Raw genomic sequence first — 22016 nt, 5'->3', positions numbered from 1 at the left:
GCTGCTGCTGATTTTATAGGGAAATTGATAGCTAGGCTAGTGTATTCAGTGTCCACTACAGTCCTGAAGGACTCATCTGATCTCTGCTGTAAGGGCAGCACCCCAAAAAGCCTTTTTTAGGGCTAGAACATCTTTCTTTTTTTTTTCTTTTTTTTTTTTGCCTGTGTAATTTTGACTGTGAAACATCAGTCTGCTAGTGTAATCTAATTGCAGTTGCCTGCCTGCAGTGCCACCACTCATATCTGTTGTAACAGTAGTGTAAATTTTGTAAAAAAAAACTTTTTTGACTGTGAAACATCAGTCTGCTAGTGTAATCTATAAGCAGTTGCCTGCCAGCATGTGTGCCAGGCCCAGTTGCCAACTAGTGCCACCACTCATATCTATTGTAACAGTAGTGTAAATTTAAAAAAAAAAAATTTGACTGTGAAACATCAGTCTGCTTGTGTAACGTAATAGCAGTTGCTTGCCAGCGTGTGCCAGGCCCACTTGCCAACTAGTGCCACCACTCATATCTGTTGTAACAGTAGTGTAAATTTTGTAAAAAAAAACTTTTTTGACTGTGAAACATCAGTCTGCTAGTGTAATCTAATTGCAGTTGCCTGCCTGCCAGCGTGTGTGCCAGGCCCACTTGCCAACTAGTGCCACCACTCATATCTGTTGTAACAGTAGTGTAAATTTAAAAAAAAAAAACTTTTTTGACTGTGAAACATCAGTCTGCTAGTGTAATCTAATTGCAGTTACCTGCCTGCCAGCATGTGTGCCAGGCCCACTTGCCAACTAGTGCCACCACTCATATCTATTGTAACAGTAGTGTAAATTTAAAAAAAAAAAACTTTTTTGACTGTGAAACATCAGTCTGCTAGTGTAATCTAATAGCAGTTGCCTGCCTGCCAGCGTGTGCCATGCCCACTTGCCAACTAGTGCCACCACTCATATCTGTTGTAACAGTAGTGTAAATTTTGTAAAAAAAAATTTTTTGACTGTGAAACATCAGTCTGCTAGTGTAATCTAATTGCAGTTGCCTGCCTGCCAGCGTGTGTGCCAGGCCCACTTGCCAACTAGTACCACCACTCATATCTGTTGTAACAGTAGTGTAAATTTAAAAAAAAAAACTTTTTTGACTGTGAAACATCAGTCTGCTAGTGTAATCTAATTGCAGTTACCTGCCTGCCAGCGTGTGTGCCAGGTCCACTTGCCAACTAGTGCCACCACTCATATCTGTTGTAACAGTAGTGTAAATTAAAAAAAAAAACTTTTTTAACTGTGAAACATCAGTCTGCTAGTGTAATCTAATTGCAGTTGCCTGCCTGCCAGCGTGTGTGCCAGGCTCACTTGCCAACTAGTGCCACCACTCATATCTTTTGTAACAGTAGTGTAAAAAAATTTTTAAAAAACTTTTTTGACTGTGAAACATCAGTCTGCTAGTGTAATCTAATAGCAGTTGCCTGCCTGCCAGCGTGTGTGCCAGGCCCACTTGCCAACTAGTGCCACCACTCATATCTGTTGTAAGAGTAGTGTAATTTTTAAAAAAAAAACTTTTTTGACTGTGAAACATCAGTCTGCTAGTGTAATCTAATTGCAGTTGCCTGCCTGCCAGGGTGTGTGACAGGCCCACTTGCTAAGTGCCACCACTCATATCTGTTGTAACAGTAGTGTAAATTTAAAAAAAAAAAAAACTTTTTTGACTGTGAAACATCAGTCTGCTAGTGTAATCTAATAGCAGTTGCCTGCCTGCCAGCATGTGTGCCAGGCCCATTTGCCAACTAGTGCCACCACTCATATCTGTTGTAACATTAGTGTAATTTTTTTTTTTTAAAAAGTGATTGCACGCGCAGTGACATCAGTGAGGACAAGGAACGGGACATGGCTAGCTTGGTATCCAACCTTGTGCAAATAGGGAGTTTGCGGTTGTGCAAATGGACTGTTTGCGGTTGTTTGCTGTGCGTTAAACGGGGAGTTTGGTCTGTCACTGTGAAGCGGGCGTAACCCTTACACTACCTGAACGATACAACATCATACCTGATGTTTTAAAGCACGTTATTCCAAACAATTTAGGAATTTTAGGTGATTTATGCCCTTTATGGATTAAAAACAGACTCTGCATCAACTATGTAATTTTCCATGGGAGTTTTGCCATGGATCCCCCTCCTTCATGCCACAGTCCAGGTGTTAGTCCCCTTGAAAGAACTTTTCCATCACTTTTGTGGCCAGAAAGAGTCCCTGTGGGTTTTAAAATTCGCCTCCCTATTGAAGTCAATGGCGGTTCGCCCGGTTCGCCCGTTCACAAACTTTTGCGGAAGTTCTCGATCGCTGTTCGCGATCGCAAAATTTTAGGTTCGCGACATCACTGGTCAGGACATCTGAGAATTTAAAACAGACATTTGTCAAATTAGAAGGTATAAACTTCAAAATATTCTTTTCTTCATTGCTTAGTAAGGTTAGAAATCTCCCAATGAGATAAAAACTTCCTAGCTAGATAACGACCCCCTATAATGTCAGAGACGGTTTACAGTGGTCAGTGTTTGAAGTACAAGCAGGATCGCATGAAATATAGTAAATCACACAGGAATAATGTAAAGGAATGGCAGGACCCTATCGGCTAGATTTAGAGTTTTGTCGGTAAAGACCCGCGTAGCTAACGCTGCTTTTTTTCCCATCGCACCTTTCCAACAACGTTGGTATTTAGAGTTGTCTGAGGGGCTGCGTTAGGCTCAAAAAAGGGTGCGTTGAGCCTAACTTAGCTCCACTTCAACTCTCAATACCAGCGTTGCCTACGGTAGCGGTAAGCTGGGAAAACGTGCTCGTGCACGATATCCCCATAGGAAACAATGGGGCTGAGCTGGCTGAAAAAAAACCTAACACCTGCAAAAAAGCAGTGTTCAGCTCCTAACGCAGCCCCATTGTTTCCTATGGGGAAACACACTCTAAGTCTACACCTAACACCCTAACATAAACCCCGAGTCTAAACACCCCTAACCTTACACTTATTAACCCCTAATCTGCCGCCCCCGCTATCGCTGACACCTGCATTATATTATTAACCCCTAATCTGCCGCTCTGGACACCGCCGCAACCTACATTATCCCTATGAACCTCTAATCTGCTGCCCCTAACACCGCCAACCCCTATATTATATTTATTAACACCTAATCTGTCCCCCCAACGTCGCCGCTACCTTACCTACACTTATTAACCCCTAATCTGCTGACCGGACCTCGCCGCCACTATAATAAATGTATTAACCCCTAAACCGCCGCACTCCCGCCTCGCAAACACTAGAATAAATAGTATTAACCCCTAATCTGCCCTCCCTAACATCACCGCCACCTAACTTCAAGTATTAACCCCTAATCTGCCGACCGGACCTTGCCTCTACTATAATAAATGTAGTAAATGTATTAACCCCTAAAGCTAAATCTAACCCTAACACCCCCCTAAATTAAATATAATTTTAATCTAACAAAATAAATTAAATCTTATTAACTAAAGTATTCCTATTTAAAACTAAATACTTACCTGTAAAATAAACCCTAATATAGCTACAATATAACAAATAATTAAATTGTAGCTATTTTAGGATTTATATTTATTTTACAGGCAACTTTGTATTTATTTTAACTAGGTACAATAGCTATTAAATAGTTATTAACTATTTAATAGCTACCTAGTTAAAATAATTACAAAATTACCTGTAAAATAAATCCTAACCTAAGTTACAATTAAACCTAACACTACACTATCAATGAATAAATTAAATAAATGACCTACAATTACATACAATTAAATAAACTAAACTAAATTACAAAAACAAACAAACACTAAATTACAAAAAATAAAAAAAGATTACAAGAATATTAGGCTAATTACACCTACTCTAAGCCCCCTAATAAAATAAAAAAGCCCCCCAAAATAATAAAGGTTCCTACCCTATTCTAAATTAAAAAGTAATCAGCTCTTTTACCAGCCCTTAAAAGGGCTTTTTGCGGGGCATGCCCCAAAGTAATCAGCTCTTTTGCCTGTAAAAAAAAATACAACCCCCCCAAATTAAAACCCACCACCCACATACCCCTACTCTAACCCAAAACCCCCTTAAATAAACCTAACACTACCCCCTTGAAGATCTCCCTACCTTGAGTCGTCTTCACCCAGCTGGGCCGAAGTCTTCATCCGATGGGGCAGAAGAGGACATCCAGACCGGCAGATATCTTGATCCAAGCGGCATCTTCTATCTTCATCCATCCGGAGCAGAGCCATCTTCTTTCCAGCCGACACGGATCCATCCTCTTCAACCGACGCCTACTCGCCGAATGAAGGTTCCTTTAAATGACGTCATCCAAGATGGCGCCCCTGGAATTCCGATCAGCCAATAGAATGCAAGCTCAATCTGATTGGCTGATTGGATCAGCCAATCGGATTGAACTTGAATCTGATTGGCTGATTCAATCAGCCAATCAGATTTTTCCTACCTTAATTCCGATTGGCTGATAGAATCCTATCAGCCAATCGGAATTCGAGGGACGCCATCTTGGATGACGTCATTTAAAGGAACCTTCATTCTGCGAGTAGGCGTCGGTTGAAGAGGATGGATCCGTATCGGCTGGAAAGAAGATGGCTCCGCTCAGCTCCGGATGGATGAAGATAGAAGATGCCGCTTGGATGAAGATGTCTGCCGGTCCGGATGTCCTCTTCTGCCCGGATAGGATGAAGACTTCTGCCGGTCTGGATGTCCTCTTCTGCCCCATCGGATGAAGACTTCGGCCCGGCTGGGTGAAGACGACTCAAGGTAGGGAGATGTTCAGGGGGGTAGTGTTAGGTTTATTTAAGGCGGGTTTGGGTTAGAGTAGGGGTATGTGGGTGGTGGGTTTTAATGTTGGGGGGGGTTGTATTTTTTTTTACAGGCAAAAGAGCTGATTACTTTGGGGCATGCCCGCAAAAAGCCCTTTTAAGGGCTGGTAAAAGAGCTGATTACTTTTTAATTTAGAATAGGGTAGGGACCTTTATTATTTTGGGGGGCTTTTTTATTTTATTAGGGGGCTTAGAGTAGGTGTAATTAGTCTAATATTCTTGTAATCTTTTTTTATTTTTTGTAATTTAGTGTTTGTTTTTGTAATTTAGTTTAGTTTATTTAATTGTATGTAATTGTAGGTAATTTATTTAATTAATTTAATGATAGTGTAGTGTTAGGTGTATTTGTAACTTAGGTTAGGATTTATTTTACAGGTAATTTTGTAATTATTTTAACTAGGTAGCTATTAAATAGTTAATAACTATTTAATAGCTATTGTACCTAGTTAAAATAAATACAAAGTTGCCTGTAAAATAAATATAAATCCTAAAATAGCTACAATATAATTATTTGTTATATTGTAGCTATATTAAGGTTTATTTTACAGGTAAGTATTCAGTTTTAAATAGGAATACTTAAGTTAATAAGATTTAATTTATTTTGTTAGATTAAAATTATATTTAACTTAGGGGGGTGTTAGGGTTAGGGTTAGACTTAGCTTTAGGGGTTAATACATTTATTATAGTAGAGGCGAGGTCCGGTCGGCAGATTAGGGGTTAATACTTGAAGTTAGGTGGCGGCGATGTTAGAGAGGACAGATTAGGGGTTAATACTATTTATTCTAGTGTTTGCAAGGCGGGAGTGCGGCGGTTTAGGGGTTAATACATTTATTATAGTAGCGGCGAGGTCCGGTCGGCAGATTAGGGGTTAATAAGTGTAGGTAAGGTAGCGGCGATGTTGGGGGGGGGCTGATTAGGGGTTAATAAATATTATGTAGGTGTCGGCGATGTTAGGGGCAGCAGATTAGGGGTTCATATGGATAGTGTAGGTGGCAGTGAAGTGCGGTTGGCAGATTAGGGGTTAAAAATATTTATTATAGTGGCGGCGATGTGGGGGGACGGCGGTTTAGGGGTACATAGGTAGTTTATGGGTGTTAGTGTACTTTAGAGCACTGTTATATACCGGCGTTAGCCCATAAAGCTCTTAACTACAGCCTTTCCATGGGCAGTAGGAGTCTTGTCGGTAGAGGGTCTACCACTCACTTCAGCTAAGACTCTAAATACCAGCGTTAGGAAGATCCCATTGAAGAGATAGGATACGCAATTGGCGTAAGGGGATATGCGGTATGGAAAAGACGCGGCTGGAAAGTGAGCGTTAGACCCTTTCCTGCCTGACTCTAAATACCAGCGGGCGGCCAAAAGCAGCGTTAGAACCCCTTAATGCTGCTTTTGACGGCTAACGCAGAACTCTAACTCTAGGCGTATGTTTCTTTGAAGTTCCTCAATATGCATCTTTGCCTGGGAAAAACAGTTGTTATACTCATATGCAATCACATGGGAAACCAAATTTATATTCAGAACTGGTGTCTGTAAATTTTCATATAGGTTAATATACTGTATGAATGTGTGTGTGTGTGTGTATATATATATATATATATGTCTAGGAGATATATCACGTTACACACTATATTAAAATGAAGTGAATTAAATAAATAACTCTACTGATATTTAAAATGTTTGACAAACTATGTTCAAAATAAATTACCTGTTTATTTAGATATCTAATGCATAAAAGGTTCTATATATGACTGGTACATTCCTATATAATTTGTGCTATAATTTATGTAATAAATATGCTTTTATACACTCAAAATAACATTATTAAAGAAATGTGCACTAAATATGGAATATATTATATTAAATGGAATAAAAATCAAATATAAATATATCTAAATAATTACGGCTAGATTTAGAGTTGGGCATTAGCCGTGAAAACCAGCGTTAGAGGCCCCTAACGCTGGTTTCTTACGGACTCTGGTATTTAGAGTTCATTTACCGACACTCAAAAATCACTCAACGCTCAAATTTCTACCGACACCTCAGACCCAGTAGTAAACATATACCAACAAAATAAACAGCCACGAATCACAAAACAAATATTACACAAACTACACTTACACTCATACAAACACTACACTATATTTATTTTTCAAATTTAATAATTTTTCATCAAAATACAAATGATCAAAGTTGCGAGATCTCGGGTGTTAGAAAAAAAAAGACACAAATCCATTTTCCCATTGACTTACATTGACACACGGGAAAAGACCCTCATATACCTACATCTAACTAATAACATTATCACAAATATACACTCATCGATGTATACAAACAATATACACCACATGACATACAAAAAAAAGTTATTTATTACAAAATGAACACGATTTAGTTACTTTTTCACACAAGCTCATGACGTCACTCACTTTACGAGGAAAACCAGTCAGAAAAAAAAGAACAATTTTTAGAGCCTCCATTGACTTCTATTGGGAAGACGTGCTCGTGCACGCGAAACCCACATTTCCCTAACGCACGCAAATAGCGTAGACAGAAAAACTCCAAATACCAGCGCTAGAAAATACATGATTTGATGCGTTAGACACAGCTAGGATAAATAGATCAAGAAATGACTATTTCACTATGGTGGATTTATGGATTTTACAGTTTGAATATTCACAACACCATTAAATTGTTTCACACTTTTAGATTACATCAACTACAAATCAACATCACTAGTAACAAATTTTTATTAAAATAAAATTACATTTAAACGGACCAAAAAATTCATTAAACTTTTCTGGATTCACAAACAGTACACAATGGGAAACACCTCTCATTTACATTTATTATTGCATTTCAGTTATTCAACTCATATGCTTGCAGCAACAGCATATCTACATAGGCTTAACACATGATCACTCATGGATGCACATACATTACTTTTAACATTCACTCATACATGTGCATTCAAATGATGGGGGAAAAACACATTACATTCTCTAGAGGAATCACAAAACACAACATATGGATTTTACTGTAATTTTAACATCATGATTCACTCACAATATACCATTAGGAATTACGTACAAGAACAACATCATTACACCAGATTACAGATGTCACTTTATGGGAAGGAACAACAATGCCACACCGCTATATAGAAGTCAGCATATATGGGACACAATCACAATATATACGTACATGTACATAACACGCATCACCCATCACGCAACCACAAAGCACACATTTAGATTTTATTCAGCACACAATAACAATGTAGCACAATACAACAACACAATGAGGATTTCAGAACTACATAGGCAGGTTAATAATATCATGACGTCATTAGAAGATTCAACCATACACATCACAGATTCACCACTGTACCGCCCCTTTCGGAACTTTAACACTCAATACTACAATACAACATATACGTAAACAACACTTTTGAACCGCATTATTAGGGAGATTTCAATGGGACAATTAAGAAATATTGTCAGATCGCAAATCACTTATATATATAATACTACAGATGACAGCCGGAAGTTATTCAGTATTAGTGCCATTTGAATGGGACGCATACAATATTGACTGCTCGGCAATCACTTATATATATAATACTACAGATGACAGCCGGAAGTGCTTCAGTATTAGTGACATTTTTATGGGACGCATACAATATTGACAGTTCGGCAATCACTTATATATATAATACTACAGATGGCAGACGGGAAGTTCTGAATAATTATTGCGATTTTAAAGGGACGCATACAATATTGACAGCTCGGCAATCACTTATATATATAATACTACAGATGACAGCCGGAAGTTATTCAGTATTAGTGCCATTTGAATGGGACGCATACAATATTGACAGCTCGGCAATCACTTATATATACAATACTACAGATGACAGCCGGAAGTGCTTCAGTATTCGTGCCATTTGAATGGGACGCATACAATATTGACAGCTCGGCAATCACTTATATATACAATACTACAGATGGCAGACGGGAAGTTCTGAATAATTATTGCGATTTTAAAGGGACGCATACAATATTGACAGCTCGGCAATCACTTATATATACAATACTACAGATGGCAGACGGGAAGTTCTGAATAATTCTTGCGATTTTAAAGGGACGCATACAATATTGACAGCTCGGCAATCACTTATATATACAATACTACAGATGGCAGACGGGAAGTTCTGAATAATTCTTGCGATTTTAAAGGGACGCATACAATATTGACAGCTCGGCAATCACTTATATATACAATACTACAGATGGCAGACGGGAAGTTCTGAATAATTATTGCGATTTTAAAGGGACGCATACAATATTGACAGCTCGGCAATCACTTATATATATAATACTACAGATGACAGCCGGAAGTTATTCAGTATTAGTGCCATTTGAATGGGACGCATACAATATTGACAGTTCGGCAATCACTTATATATACAATACTACAGATGGCAGACGGGAAGTTCTGAATAATTCTTGCGATTTTAAAGGGACGCATACAATATTGACAGCTCGGCAATCACTTATATATACAATACTACAGATGGCAGACGGGAAGTTCTGAATAATTATTGCGATTTTAAAGGGACGCATACAATATTGACAGCTCGGCAATCACTTATATATATAATACTACAGATGGCAGACGGGAAGTTCTGAATAATTATTGCGATTTTAAAGGGACGCATACAATATTGACAGCTCGGCAATCACTTATATATATAATACTACAGATGGCAGACGGGAAGTTCTGAATAATTATTGCGATTTGAAAGGGACGCATACAATATTGACAGCTCGGCAATCACTTATATATACAATACTACAGATGGCAGATGTTACTTTATCGTTTACAAACAATGTTGCAGCAACATTGATCGATCACATTCGATGCACATTATACACAACTATGCACTTTCATTCATGTTAGCCTGGAAGTGTGCTTGTTACTATAAGATCGCGTTTAAGAAATATTGATTACGCATATGAACATGCACTGTATGTGTGATATTTGACACTTTCACATTGAGATTCATTGGGGGAAAACAACATTTCAGCAAACAACCAAAAAAAACGCCCACTGTGAAAGCATTCGCGCCGCTCACATACAAACATGTGAATACAATTACAGCTCGGCAATCATTACAAACTCACTACCATTGGACTAATTGTACCATAAATCCCCCAAACAACATGACCAATGCATCACTTGTGATCCACATCAGATCAAGTGCTTACCTTGTTACGCTGTTTTGAAAGATGGATGACGATGACATGGTAGACGCTGCTGGTGGTGCTATTGGCGAACTAGCTGTTGGTCGAATCAGGCAGCCTCGGCGGCTCAGACTGAGACAAAGGGGTCATCTGGTTCGAGGTCCTCGTGTCTATAGGGTGAGACCCACCTTGGAAAACATGAGCGACTTTGAGGTTTATGATAAGTATCGGCTCGATCGCGAACAGCTCATTGGCCTTTACGAGCTTCTTAAACCTCATTTGGAGCCACGTATACAAATAAGGACTGCTGTTCCCCCCCCATGAGTAGGATGCTAAGCTGTCTATACGTCCTGGCCTCCGGGAGTTTTCAATCCGGAGAACTGTACATGCATGGCCTGTCTCAAGGTACATTCTCTGGGGTGTTTGATAACTTTCTGGACGCCATGGTACGTATCAGTAAGCAATACATAGGATTCCCACAGAATGATGGTGATTGGAGGCGCCTGAAGCGGGAATTCTTTGATATTGCTCAATTGCCCAATGTCTTGGGAGCCATTGATTGTACCCACATTGCGCTGCATGCTCTAATTGATGACTTGCCCTTCAGAAATCGCAAACATTTTCATAGCCTCAACGTGCAGTATGTTTGTGACGCACAGATGAGGATTATGCATGTGTGTGCGAATTTTGGAGGGGCTTGTCATGATGCCCGCATCCTCTTTCAGTCGTCCCTGTGGAGACAGTTTGAGGAAAGACAAATGCCCCCTGGTTATCTCGTTGGTGAGTATTTGTGCACAACATGGTTAATTAGTTTGACAATTGCCACTGTAGTTTTAAAATGTTATCGTCATGTTCAGCTATAGGATGCAATTTAACCATTTGTTATTTTCCGACGCTAATGTCTAGTTTTAGTTCAATGCAGATATGTAGCATGTCTTACCTTAAATGCTCAGATAGAGAATGCAATGTAACCATGTAGTTAGCATTTTACACAAGGTTTGTTTTTGGAGAAATACGCATATGTAGCATGTCTTAGCTGAAATGGGAAGATATTAGCTCATGCAATTTAACCATGTCATTGTCTCTTTCCGCTAATGTCTACTTTTAGTTCAATGCAGATATGTAGCATGTCTTACCTTAAATGCTCAGATAAGAGAATGCAATGTAACCATGTAGTTAGCATTTTACACAAGGTTTGTTTTTGGAGAAATACGCATATGTAGCATGTCTTAGCTGAAATGGGAAGATATTAGCTCATGCAATTTAACCATGTCATTGTCTCTTTCCGCTAATGTCTACTTTTAGTTCAATGCAGATATGTAGCATGTCTTACCTTAAATGCTCAGATAAGAGAATGCAATGTAACCATGTAGTTAGCACTTTACACAAGGTTTGTTTTTGGAGAAATACGCATATGTAGCATGTCTTAGCTGAAATGGGAAGATATTAGCTCATGCAATTTAACCATGTCATTGTCTCTTTCCGCTAATGTCTACTTTTAGTTCAATGCAGATATGTAGCATATCTTACCTTAAATGCTCAGATAGAGAATGCAATGTAACCATGTAGTTAGCATTTTACACAAGGTTTGTTTTTGGAGAAATACGCATATGTAGCATGTCTTAGCTGAAATGGGAAGATATTAGCTCATGCAATTTAACCATGTCATTGTCTCTTTCCGCTAATGTCTACTTTTAGTTCAATGCAGATATGTAGCATGTCTTACCTTAAATGCTCAGATAAGAGAATGCAATGTAACCATGTAGTTAGCATTTTACACAAGGTTTGGTTTAGGAGAAATATGCATATGTAGCATGTCTTACATGAAATAGGAAGATACAGAATAATATAGAACTAGATTTTTTGATTTTTAAGAAAAAATTTGTTACTGGATTATCGTGTACCAAACTTTTTATTTGACTCCAAATACTATTTTAAGGATTATGTTTGAATTATGTTCTGTTCATAATTTATAGGTGATTCTGGGTACATGAGCCGGCCTTGGCTCATTACCCCCTTGCGTAGCCCGACTGATGTGTCTGAGGAGCGCTACAATAGGGCTCATAAGAGAACCAGGGCGGTGGTTGAAAGGATGTTCGGGCTCCTGAAGATGAGGTTCAGGTGCCTGGACCGTTCTGGAGGAGCCCTCCAGTACAACCCAAAGAAGGTGGCTAAGATCGTTGTAGCCTGTAGCGTCCTGCATAATATTGCACAGCGGGCTGGGATGCTGCAGGCCGTCCCGGTGGACAGAGACCTCCTCAGAGATGAGGAGGATGATCCTGTTCTAGAGGGGCCATTCCGGGACGAGGGCCTCAATGTCAGAGTAGACATCATCAACCGCCACTTTAGACGGTAAAGAATAGAAGTTAGACTGGAGTATTTTCAATAGATGTGAACTCTAGGGAAATGACAAGTAGAGAATTGTGCAAACATGTTAGGATTGTTCATCAAATGATAAAAATATGTTTCATTTATTAATATAGGTGATGCTCTGGGCATTGGGTCCTGTAGCGAGTCTTTGCCACCTGGTTTTTAAAGAGGACATCAGATGGTAAGTATAAATGTATGGACTGTTGCTGGCATGAATTGTACACAAATACATCAAATGGCATACATTTTCTAAACTAGTATTTAGTTTACACATTACTTAAAATGTAAATACTCAGAAAGGGATCCTCTAGAATGACTATGGTTCAATGTCACACATTAGAGGTTTGTTCTGCTCAATATGACTCATCTTCACACTTGATAGAAAATAACACAAGATGCTACACACGCTTAGTAAGCTAGTGACAGAAATTTATTATGAAATGGGGGGTGGGAGAGGGGTACAGAACTGATTCACACACTTGTAGTAATTTTAATTAAACTTTTTCTTCCATTAGGGAGCTGACTTAATCTAAAGACTGAAAGGGAAGAATTAGAAGCCTGACAGTGAAGATTGCCCAGACTGACAGTGGGAAAAAGCCAAGATTGAAATTGAAGTATACCAATGGGATCATGTCTGGCATTATCTTTCCAATCTGATGACCTTGAAAACCATACAAAGACATGTTCACATGGTAAGTGCCAACTATTTGATAGAATAAGGCTGTGGAGACATCCTATTGGAGACACTTAGATGATTTTCTAATTTTTAGATGGTATTTCCCAGTCCTCTATTTAATGAACTGATGAATAAGACACCTATTGAAGATCAACTGTTTACCCCTGAATTGACTTTTAAAGACCATGCATTATCCAGGTTGGTGTACCAATGCATGCTAGTGAAGACTGTTGAATATTATTAGTTTACATACATTAGTCATATTTAGTTCTTAATTAGATATTTAGGGATCACAATCAGACACTTAGATGATTTTACTTTTTTAGATGGTATTTCCCAGTCCTCTAATGAACTGATGAATAAGACACCTATTGAAGATCAACTGTTTACCCCTGAATTGACTTTTAAAGACCATGCATTATCCAGGTTGGTGTACCAATGCATGCTAGTGAAGACTGTTGAATATTAGTAGCTTACATACATTAGTCATATTTAGTTCTTAATTAGATATTTAGGGATCACAATCAAACACTTAGATGATTTTACTTTTTTAGATGGTATTTCCCAGTCCTCTATTTAATGAACTGATGAATAAGACACCTATTGAAGATCAACTGTTTACCCCTGAATTGACTTTTAAAGACCATGCATTATCCAGGTTGGTGTACCAATGCATGCTAGTGAAGACTGTTGAATATTATTAGCTTACATACATTAGTCATATTTAGTTCTTAATTAGATATTTAGGGATCACAATCAGACACTTAGATGATTTTACTTTTTTAGATGGTATTTCCCAGTCCTCTATTTAATGAACTGATGAATAAGACACCTATTGAAGATCAACTGTTTACCCCTGAATTGACTTTTAAAGACCATGCATTATCCAGGTTGGTGCATGCTAGTTAAGAATCACAGGAAGAATGTTGATTATTGTTAGCTTACATACATTAGTCATACTTATTTCATCATTAGATATTTAGGGATCACAATCAGAAAAAGGAATACATATTATAGTTGATATAGAGGTATTTGAATGGACATGAAATATTACATTTATGTTCAGCATACATATATTATTGAAATGTGATATACATTATTATGTATAATTAGAAATTTGGATATTTAAATTTAATTTTTATTCCACAATATAATGGTGTATGTTTTTATTTTATTTTTAAATCAATTTAATAAATATCTTTAAAAAATGTTGAACAAAGTTAGAGCATAGACACAAGATGATTGTAAATGTATTTTATGAATATTTGACAACGTGTGTATTAACTTTGTTCAATTTTGTTTTTTTTTATTTCAGATTGGCATCTGATGACTTCCAGGAATATTTTTTTTTCATAAACTTTTTTTTTTTAAAATGTTAATAATAAACATTTTATTATTAAATACATTCTTTTGAACAGATTATAATAAATATCCATATAATCTGTCAATAAAAAAAAGTTTGACTCCCATGACTGGTAGTTGGCTATTTGACAAGCACATGCATAAGATCAAATAATGCATTAATTTTAGAAAATCAACTGATTCCGAGAATATTACATTAAACTATCTTTTTTAACATTAATTGGGGAGTGAGATCCATCGATGCTTTTCTTTTGAATTTCTTAGATGTTAAATTAATTTCGGATATGTAGTCAAAATTTCACAGAAATTATTTATTTTCACTTTTAAGAAGGGGAAGTGGTTCAATTACATTAAAGTGACAGTGTTGTTGAATGTAAAATTAATTTTATAAGATCTTGTATCTTCCTTAGGTATCTCAAAACATTATTTTCGAAATTATTTAAATTTTTACTTTTATAAATGGTAGGTCATTTAACTTGATATTTTTCACAAGCTAGTTATTGGATGCCAGGTTAATCGATGTAATTTTCTAGTGGAGTCATTTAACTATAGTTAGTAATATTATGTATTTTTTAAAATCTTACCTCTTGGGTTAGACATCAAATATCTCTATATAATTTTAATTCCCCTTTAGTTTATTTTGACAATGTTAAATCAACATTCCAAATGTTTTGGTCCTTAAAGGGACATTCACAAAGTATATTGTGTATAGATTTTTTAAAAAATAAAAAAATAATTTAAACATATTTAGAAAGTAATATAGAATTACATTCAGTCTTTAAATATACTTTTAAAAAAATACATCAATGCACATATCTTAGTCAATTACATAAGGCATCTATGTGCAACCAACAATCAGCATCAAAATAGCCTATGTAGATATGTATTTAATCCAAGAATATATATATAATTACAATCTAATGATTGAATAACAAAACATATTAAGTTGTTCAAATATTATAATCTTATACAAAATGCATACATAACATATAGCTTAATGTCCCTCTAAGCTGAAGGCTCCAAAATACCTCCTTTCCAAAATATATTTCAGTCAGTGTGTAAAACAATCCAGAAGTTAATCTAAATTTGCTTTACTCATATGTTAGACTAATTTAGCAAAAGGAAGGTGCCTATGTTTATGATATTTTAAGCATTATTGTGAAATGTTTCTTTAAAGGGACATTAAATCAAAATATACTTAAAGGGAGACAGTTAAAAAATTAATGATTTATACATTATGAATGAGTATTCTATTTTAAGCAACTTTAAAAATTGTCTCGTATTATGAATGCTCCTTGTGATGTTGCTATCATTACTTTAAAAAAAAGGCATTAAAAAGAGAATTTATTTGCTTCAGTACTCTGGACAGAACTTGCTTTTTTTGGTTGGATTAATTTATCCAACAATCATCAAGGACAACCCAGGTTTTTTGGAAACAATTGTCCGTAATCTAAAATATCATTATTGATTTGCAAAGAAAGATAACAAGATAACTGTTAACATTTGAGAATCGGATTAAATTATAAAGTTGATTAACATTTCATGCTCAATCTGAATCACCAACGCTAAATTTGTTTGGACAGTGTCCCTTTAAGAGATTTAAATAGTGTATTTACTTCTCTTCCTATCTTGACATACTTTGCTTGAAAAGCATATCGAGATAGGATCAGTAGATGAAGATTGGTGGATGCACAGAGATGCCTTATGTGATTGGCTCAACCATGTGCATTTAAATTTCTTCTGTTGAGGATATCTAAATACTAAGATAAATTGATTTACATTTTAAAGTCTAAACAATCTTCTATCTCTACAGATCATTTGATACAATTGTTTGTTTGTAATGTCTATTTAAAAATAAAGACGCCATTGCACAATAACATATATGAGCACTTCAGACAAATACAAGCTCGAGGTTTATTTGCTAATAACAAACAAACCTGTAGTTTAACATTTATAAACAGATTATCCAAGTTACTGACCTTATAACCTGAATTTGAACATTAAGAAATATTGCGTGGGAAACGCATCTTGAAACACCAGATTAGCATCTTTAAACATTAGTCTAATGTCACGCAATAGCACACAATCAATGTGCATTATAAATACATTTAATAGAGCAATGTCAATACTTCACAATAAGTCAACAAATTAATTTTATGAACAATAAAGACATACAATATTAAATGTGTATTTGTATTAAAGAAAAAGACCGTTATTAAACCGAGAAATGTCTACAACATTTAATAATGTGACAGTATTAGATTTTAAAGAGAAGTTAATCATTAATATTTAACGGATCACGGATATTAAATCTGCGTCACACATATCCGCATGACAGGCCCATGAGTTACTAATAAGTCTACATGAAAAATGAAGTTACAGCACCACCATGAGGTATGTGTAAGGAAGTTACTAAGATATGAAACATTAAGGAACGGCCAATCCGAGTTCATCACACAAACACAACTTGTATTAAAGAAAAAGACCGTTATTAAACCGAGAAATGTCTACAACATTTAATAATGTGACAGTATTAGATTTTAAAGAGAAGTTAATCATTAATATTTAACGGATCACGGATATTAAATCTGCGTCACACATATCTGCATGACAGGCCCATGAGTTACTAATAAGTCTACATGAAAAATGAAGTTACAGCACCACCATGAGGTATGTGTAAGGAAGTTACTAAGATATGAAACATTAAGGAACGGCCAATCCGAGTTCATCACACAAACACAACTTGAGTCAGGATGGTCTCACAGACATTCTAACAATATTTCAAACTTTTATCCAATCAGATGTACAAATAACTTGTCCCATGGTGCATCTCATGTTTACTTCACCATATAAAAGTCCATTACACGTTGCCATCTTTGTCAGTTCTCTAATGCCTGCAGGCAGTATATTCTTTTTTTTCTTAAAGAATTCTAAAACCCAGCAGGCATGTCAGTTCCCAGGTTCACCAAGGAGGAGAGCGCTGCACTGGTCCACGCCGTCAAGGACTTTTATCCCCAGCTGTTTGGGAATAAGAGGAGGTTGACAGATGCGCATGTTAAGAAGGCCCTCTGGGAGTCTATCACCAATGCGGTTAGATTGGTGTGTGACGTCCAGAGGACCCAGGATCAGATCATGAGGAGATTTGGAGATATGAGGTTGCGGTTATCAAAAAAAGTCAACCTCATAAGGGACTGGGTACAAGCCCGTAAAAGAGGTGGCAAAAGAGAGGCCCCGCGGAAACTGTACCTACTCCCTTATGAGGTGACTTTATGCGAGCTCCTCAATCTCCTGGTCCCCAAAAGATTTAGATCCTCGCCATCCTCGGCCTCCTCTTCTTCCCTCCCAGCTGCGGGATCTGAAAGTCCTGATGCGGGGGCCAGGGCAGCTGCTTCTCCGTCCGGTGGCCTGGGAGGAGATGGAGAATCTGAACAAGGTAATTATCCAACTTCATATAATGGGCGCCATGTACTAAGGCGTCAATTTTTTCGCACAGACCGTATCGAAATAACCCGCCGGCATTCGCACCATGCGGATGGCACTTCGTTACATGAATGTACTAAAAACCAAGCCGTAAAATTTTGCGTCTATTGTGTGTCGAAGACAATCGGATTATTGATAACTTTGAAGCTTCGTTCGGCGCGAAAGAGCAAAGTTAAGAAGCAGTCTGCGACCTGATTGGTTTAGTTCTTTACCCACGTGACGATCTAGGTGACACTGATTATTTTCATGTTATGGTCACACACCATCTGAACATTGAGGGAATGGTACTGTTTTCTGTTCCAGAAAACTTCCTCACGTTCTCTGGATGGTTTGACTGCAACATGGGTGCAATCGATGGCTCCAAGTACATTGGGCATTCCGGCCATTCTATAAAAATTAGACTTCACAGATTGCCATTCTTCTGGAGTCGATGGAAGGCACACGTACCTTGGAAAGACGACCATCAAAGCATCAATAACTTTGGTTAGGTGCCTCGAAAAAGCAGACTGGCTGATGCCAATTATAACGCTAGACACAGCTTGGAATGAACCGGTGGCAAAAAAGTGTAAGGCTGCCAACAGTTTTAATAGTCCGGGTATGGCTTGTGAACGCGCTGTCATTGGTTCAAGGTATTCTGCTATTTCATTGTAAAGTTGCATAATAGCTTCTCTATCCAAACGGAATCTCTGGATAATCTCTCGATCAGAAATGCTTTCCAAACCCATACGTGGAAGGAAAACTCTAGGGACTCTAATTCTTCTACCTCTCCTTCTCTGCAAGTTGTTAACTGGTGCCTGTATAGCCCTTCTTCCTCGTAATTGAATTAATCGGAAAAGAAACATGTGTAAAACTGTCTCTATCTTCATTCACTGATCCAAAAACCAATAATGCTACAATAGTAGTCTAGTCCTTTCACTTAAGTACTTCTACCTGGCGTCAGGTTGATACCCCCTATAGTTTTCTATTGTATTCGCTACCTAAATGGTCCCGAAGCAAATCACGCGAAGTTACAGTGAAAGTTGGAGCGGGCGGATTAGTTGTAACATTCATAATTTCCGATTACAGCGAATTTACGTGCGATCGAACATGTAGTAAGTGGAAAAAGGCTTCGGAACGATGAGTTGAGTAAAATTACGATCGCTGATGAAAAATAGTGGTTTTTCGAGCAGATCGCAGATTGATACATACGAGAAGCAGATCGTGAGCGAATTTTGACGCGGAAATACAGACGGACGGTCACTTCGAAGCTTAGTACATGGCGCCCAATATCTTAATATTTGTTATTTTTATCAAAAAATGTGTATATAGTCAGATACTAAACCTATCCAGATCTCACAACATACACTACATATGATGTTTAGATATCTGATTTTAGATTAGTGATACATGAAATAGGAATGATGTGTCTTGCGCTCTACAGAATATGCGTCACAGAGCGAAAATGGAATTTCGCATCCACGTTAACATGGCTTTGCTGTAAGTGGCATTGCTTTATACATGTTGGTCAAATGACGGAAGCGTTATTCTGCTTGGAATCATTGCGCAATGATCGCGAAAATGGAATTTCGCATCTACGTTAACATGGCTTTGCTGTAAGTGGCATTGCTTTATACATGTTGGTCAAATGACGGATGCGTTATTCCGCTTGGAATCATTGCGCAATGATCGCGAAAATGGAATTTCGCATCTACGTTAACATGGCTTTGCTGTAAGTGGCATTGCTTTATACATGTTGGTCAAATGACGGATGCGTTATTCCGCTTGGAATCATTGCGCAATGATCGCGAAAATGGAATTTCGCATCTACGTTAACATGGCTTTGCTGTAAGTGGCATTGCTTTATACATGTTGGTCAAATGACGGATGCGTTATTCCGCTTGGAATCATTGCGCAATGATCGCGAAAATGGAATTTCGCATCTACGTTAACATGGCTTTGCTGTAAGTGGCATTGCTTTATACATGTTGGTCAAATGACGGATGCGTTATTCCGCTTGGAATCATTGCGCAATGATCGCGAAAATGGAATTTCGCATCTACGTTAACATGGCTTTGCTGTAAGTGGCATTGCTTTATACATGTTGGTCAAATGACGGATGCGTTATTCCGCTTGGAATCATTGCGCAATGATCGCAAAAATGGAATTGCGCATCCACGTTAACATGGCTTTGCTGTAAGTGGCATTGCTTTACACATGTTGGTCAAAATGATATTTGAATTATTATATATGTGAAGAATACAGTATTCTTATTTTCAATATTATACATAATAAAAAAAGAAGAATCCAAATAAATTATAACATATGCCCATCAATTGATGATTATGAAATAACAACAAAAAATAATTAAAGCTACAGTAAACAACACAACTGATTGAAAATAAGAGTACAGGATATATTTATCATGAATTTAATTGAGGAAACAATTAACTCATGGGACTACCAAAGGATTAATAGTTTTAAATTGATTTGTTAATAATGTAAAGATTTTAAACATGGCATGATTTGTATTAATGATATGCAATCCTCATTTAATATATTACAGATATGGATGTTGCTGCTGGATCCTTAAGGCAGGGCTTGTCACAGTATGGTATGTCTCATTTTAATTGACATTTGTCTTAGAAACATGGACAGAACATTACATACTAAATCCACATTGTTCAATATTTATATGTAATGTCCCTTTAATAGATGAAAATTAAATAATTCTTCGGATATCCTTAAATAACATATTAGATTTGAATTGCATGCTCAATCCCATTCATTACATCAACATATGGAGTAGAGAATTCATTAACACCAACATTGTCAAATCAATAAAATTTTATATTAAAGGGATACTGAGCTAAAATTATTAATGTTGTCATTCAGATAGAGTATGCAATATTAATAAACATTTAAATATAATACTATAATCATATGTGAAATATTCTATTGCTAAATTTATTTTAAAATCAAGAATGTACATTTATCTGCAGCTCAATTTTGGTTGACCAACCGTGGTTTTTATTGATGATTGGTGGATACCTTCAACAAACAATATTTATGGAATCCAATATTGCTTATCTGACTTTAAGATTAAAATGTAGCAACATTAAAATTAAAATAGGAGTCAATGTTAAATCATTTTGAACAGTTTGAACAGTAAAATCAATGATTGAAATAAATCAGGTCAGTGTCCCTTTAATAAACAATAGATTCATTCATCTTTACATTCTTTGGATTAAACAATATTGATATATAATTCACATATTCACTGTTGGAGTTACTTTATAGATATCAGCATACTCTAACAGCACCATGATTACATTTTTGTACTAATCAATTTTGTTTTGTATTGTGATCAATATGTGTTGTGTCCTAAACAAGATTACTGTACATTGCACAAATGGCTCGATGTGCCACATGTCTTTGTTTATATTTGTCAACAGCTGTTCTTCAAAATGTGGTTTGTGTGTATTCTTTGATGAACATTGATCAATGGGTATATTTAGATATGCAATAGCATCGTATGAGATGAGTTTGATGTCTAATATAGTCAGAAATTAAACATATGTTCAATACATCATTTTTAACAGAATCCCCTTGATTCAATCAAGCAATTTTTTGTTTAATGACTGCTCTATTCTTCACATTTTAAAGTTGATTAAGCATAAAATTCGATACAGATGTGATTTAGTGATATCCCAAATGTGTTTACTAATATATATTTATATCATTCATAGAGAGAGTTGGTGTGGGGAGCCCACAGGAATCCAGCAGTGACACAGATCCGCCTTTGCGGTCCCCTGGTAAGTCCATTGACTCATTTATATGTCATTGAAGGTGTCTTGGTAATCAATATTATGAGCATGATTCTGATGAAGCATAACATTTGAAACAAACATATAATTTTCTCTTCTGATTATATATTAATTTTCTTTGAATATTGAAAGATTAATAATTACAACTTTATTAGTCTACACCTTTGTTATTCAGAAGATGTATAGCATATGTTTGTTTCCATGTTCATTTTTGACAACAGTCATCAAGTGATACAC

Source organism: Bombina bombina, chromosome 6, assembly GCF_027579735.1.
Source record: "Bombina bombina isolate aBomBom1 chromosome 6, aBomBom1.pri, whole genome shotgun sequence".
Classification (NCBI taxonomy): Eukaryota; Metazoa; Chordata; class Amphibia; order Anura; family Bombinatoridae; genus Bombina; species Bombina bombina.
The sequence above is the reverse complement of the archived record's forward strand: the minus strand, read 5'-3'. Positions refer to the sequence as shown.